Genomic DNA, 5,036 nt, shown 5'->3' with positions numbered 1-5,036 from the left:
CATGTATATATTCCACTACTCGACAGTCAGATTTATTTGTGTACTACGCTCTGGAGTATTCATTAATCGACATAGCTAAAAATAGCATTTTCATTGATTAAAATGATATTCATGATAATCCGAAGCTTTACGGAAATAGCCGAACATTTTTCATTGGGTAAAAAAGATATTCATCCGCGAAATTTGTGATTGTAACCTCATATTTCTATTGTTTAATCTTAACTTTTAATGCACTGTAATTTGTTAAATGCCTACATTAAAAATTATTCTTTCTTTTAAATTGCTGGTTTTTAAGCAGTTTTGAGTAAGAACTACTTTGCGTTGTTAGGACTGTAAGGAAATTTTGTGTTAGACCGTGGATGTTAGCTATGTATTTACTGATCTTACGATCAGAAAATACAATAACCGTATTTTCCAAATCATGTTGTTTTCCCAAGGCAACATCCCGAAGAGCTAAGATCATCCTAGCCAACAAACGCTTTTAATAGGTCCTACATTTATAGAACTTCTCCGTGTTCAATTCACCATAATTTATGTGTATAGAGTTTAGTAGAAACGCGTTTTGGACATTTCGCTTTTTTCAAGCATTCGAGTGTCTTATTTGCACAATTTCTGTTTTCAGTTACGAAGACAGGACTCGTAGATATTGAAATAAATTGTTGAATAATATCTAAGTGCCATCTTTAATGTAAACGAAAGTATGCCAATTTTGTGATAGGAAGCGTGAGAGATGTTGCACTTTTGCATTATCTATTATGACTCGATCAAACCGAGTCTGCAATTTTCATATAAAATTGTTGTTTTCATTTAATTATTTCTGATGGATCTCCCCTGCGCCAGTATAGATTATCTATATAGTAAGAAATGAACACACGCTTATTATAAGATTTTTCCAAAAATTTATGTATAATCTTAACTTACATAGAAATATATCAATTACAGAATTGAAAGGTACAAATGACCTGTGGTGACATTTCAACTTCTTGAATTCCCGGGTTTATCTTCACAAATTCACAATTTTAACATAATGAATTCACGATTTCAACATAGAGAATTCCCGATTTCAACTTCATGAGTTCGCATTTTCAACCATTTTACGAATTAACGATTTCAACTTCATTAATTCAGGTTTTCAGCTTCACGATTTCAACTTGAAGTTAAATTCATGTAGTTGAATCGTGAATTTGTGAAGTTGAAATCGTGAAGTTCAAAGCGTGAATTCACGAAGTTGAATTCGTGAACTTGAAATCGTGAATACATGAAGTTGAAATTGTGAATTCACGAAGATGAAATCGGGAAAGTTGAAATGTCCCCACAGGTCTTTTGTTTAAAGGTCATTTGATACATTGCACTGATGCCAACTTAACAATTTTCACATTCCCTTTCATTTCCTTAAGACGACAGTCTGTTTAATCAGACTGCATTGTTTCGCGATGACGTATTTCGTATTGAACTTTTCGTATTGAAGCGTGTCAAATAAAATAGGTAAATACAGAATCCCTAAAGAAACCTAATGATATAGTCAGTCAGCCTGCACCTATGTACATTGATTAACGTAATAGTGAATGGTATTGTCATTGTTTATTGCAATGATAGCTAACTCATGTGATAATAAATACATAAAGGGAACAATGAGATATTTTGTTTATTACATGCCACATTAAACCTGAATCTGTTTCTCATAAATACTTGCCATACGTTCTCTCATTATGCCATAAAATGTCTGCAAGTGTGCATTAATATATCTATATCAGTTTAATTAAGACATATTCAGACTTTTTCTTGTAAAATAATCTATAAAATGGCTTCATTACATACACTTATTCTTGTTTTGTATATGCATATAGTTTGCTATGCATTCTTTTTGTATTTGATGCACGAAATTCGGTATTAAATTTTAAACGTAACCCGAACTAGTATATGTATGATACTGAAAAAAATGGTACTAATTTTTATTATCTACTAAAATCAGTTAATACAGATAATGTTATAACGTTTTCTCAAGTAGTTCTATATATGAAAAGCGAGTATATCTATTCGTCATCGTAGCCAAAGAAGTCAATTGTAAATAATACTCGTATGTTTGATTTCTTTTGCCTGTTAAGTCTTTGCGTTGGATTGTTTTAAACATTAAAACATTAAATTGTACAAAAATCAAATAATATTTATGGGGTTTGTAAATTTCCTAATCATTGGCTCCATAAACAAGAATAACAAGTTAACATTAAAAAAGAAGCATTCGATCCTAATGGTCAATGAAGTGGCTTGCTAGTTTTAATGGTCAAATGAGTGACAGGTAGATGTTAATGACCAAATGAGTGACATGTTACACGTAAATGCAGCTTATTGATCAGTTTTCAATGGTGGCCTGATGTATTGGTACTATAAATGATATTCTTATTTGAATTGTAAAATAATTAACTCAATCAGGGCTGAACTGGTCGTCAAGAATTAATATACTTCTATATCATTTTAAACGATAAGATGAATGAACTAAACTGGTATCATTAAAGTATGTCAGGAAAATTTTGAAAGGTCATTTAGCATGGTGTTAGATCGGAATAATCAGTTAAAAGGCCATCATGTGAAAGGACGTGTAAACTTTCATTTAGCTAGGAAACAAAAGCATGCTAGAGCTAGACAAATCAATGTTTGGGCATGCATATAATAGAAGTTCTGCGACAAAGTAGTTCAAAGGACAGTTAATCAAGATACGCTCTGTACGGTGTGACATTGTTGATGACAACATGTGTTATCCAAACTGACTTAAAATTCACTGATACTTTTGCTAAAAAAAGTTTTATGTAAAGTTAATCATTTCTGTCTAGAAAAACTGTAGAACAACAGCAAATGCTCAATATACTTAATGTAAGACTTGAGGTTTTTAGATTCAAAGAAAGAATCTATTCTGAAAGTTTCGCGAAATCGTGAAATAAGGTGTATGAAAACGTATATTATGTATGCTGATACGTTTTGATAACCATACAAAACAGCCAAGGTACAGGAATATGAGTTATGCACAATACATATAAAAGAGAAATGCACTAAATTTCGGTACAAAAAAAAAATCATCTACACATCATCTCATTCCATACATAATAAACGCGTTAGAAGTAGAACAATTTATACATAACTCCAGGTATAAATCTATAATATTACTCATTTTCCTGAAAAAGATTAATATATATTTCATCATTTGTGGAGTATGATATAATAACATCATATTATCCGTAGAAATAAACTTAATAAAAATTATATGTATTTGCAGGTAGATATGTGAACAATAACTAGGCGTTCAGGCACAATACTAGCGATATTACAAATGTTCAAGATATATACACTTATATGATTAATATAAAAACTTTTATTTTTAACATTCTAACATTTCATATGGCATTTTTAATGATCAGTTTTAGAAACAATTTACGATATTAAATCGATAAAAATGATTTATTTATTCATTTATTTAGCATAATTGACATAAATAACAATCTTAATCAAAACCTTATTCTAATTTTTGTAAATGATTCCCTTTTATCCGAAAGTTTGAAATATTCATAGAGATGAAGGGTATCACTGAAACAAAGACGTGTGCAACGTGTAAATTACTCACTGACGCTTATATATTCATTTCCTACGAAGAATAGCAGGCATTTACGATAAATCTAAAATATATTACAGACATCCAGTATACACAAGTGTAAAGGGAATTGCATGTTGTCAATCAAGAAACAGAATTGTTATTGTGAGGTATTCGGAAGCAGACAACAGACCTTGAATATAATTCTGTTTCCTCTTAATGAAACTACTCAAATGAAGTACGTTATATCAAGGATGATGATATATATCATTTTTAAACTGGTTTAAAGAAGTGCTTGTTAGTATATTTTGTTTTCCGTTCACATATGTGAAACAAAACAATATGTGAAACAAAACAAAAACATACTCAGGAAATACACAGCGTGAATTGTAAAACAATTTTTATATGTGACTTGACTAGTTATTTCGAGCAGAAAGGAGGCATATTGTTTATTTTAAAGTCAAAGTTGCACTTTTATCCAATGATGTTGTTAAAGATTCAATTTATATTGTGAAACTATGGGAAATAAGATTGTAAGAAATAGTTTGGATAAACCTCGAAAGAGCAACCAGCTGAATACTTGTTTATCACCGGAGCAAATAGAACTTGTACAATCTTCATGGCAGGTAATACAGTCAGATTTGTCTGAACTTGGTCTCATTATTTTCATAAGGTAAGTTGAATATTAAATCAAAATAATGTAAAATTATGTCATTTAGATTTTATCATTATAAATCATAAACACATAGTAACCCATATTTACATTAGAAAGCAATGAATGCAAAAATGAAAATAGAAAATATGAATGATTCTATATATATTATTTTTGTCAGTTTATATGTATTTAATTTTTTTTAGTTATAATAGTTTGAAAACCTCTAAAGTAATGTAAAGTTAGTTTTACATGGAACATGTATTTAGTGTCGGCGTATGATCATATAACTCAAGTTTGAGAAAGTTATGTTTTATTGTTCATAATGTATAAACCCTAAGCTGAAACATACATGTACATGCAGGTTGCTATTCCTTGTAACAGCACAAACAATTTGAGAGACCAATTAAATCTGATAAAGCGCATTATATACACGTATTCTTTTTCTTTTTAGCCTTACATTGCAATTTAACATAACATAATATTTATTCAGCATTAAATGTTACAACATTTATAGCCATTTCAATATATAATACAAACATATAAGGGCAAGTACATGGTTAACAGAGAATTATATACAAATGATTTATACAAATTAATCTTAAATTATTATTTTTTAACAGAGTGAACATAATTAATTGTAAAGTATTTCCTTAACAATATTTTTCATCATTATTACCATTTATCTGTTGTGTTATTTCTATAATAAAACATATTACAAAGAATATATTTTCCTGTTACGAGCAACATTATGTTTATTGAATACATTTTTGTAAAACAATTCAAATATGGAGATCCATTCTT

This window comes from Ruditapes philippinarum, unplaced genomic scaffold, assembly GCF_026571515.1.
Source record: "Ruditapes philippinarum isolate M1 unplaced genomic scaffold, ASM2657151v2 ctg9027_1_1_1_1, whole genome shotgun sequence".
NCBI classification, from domain to species: Eukaryota; Metazoa; Mollusca; class Bivalvia; order Venerida; family Veneridae; genus Ruditapes; species Ruditapes philippinarum.
This window is presented reverse-complemented; position numbering follows the sequence as displayed.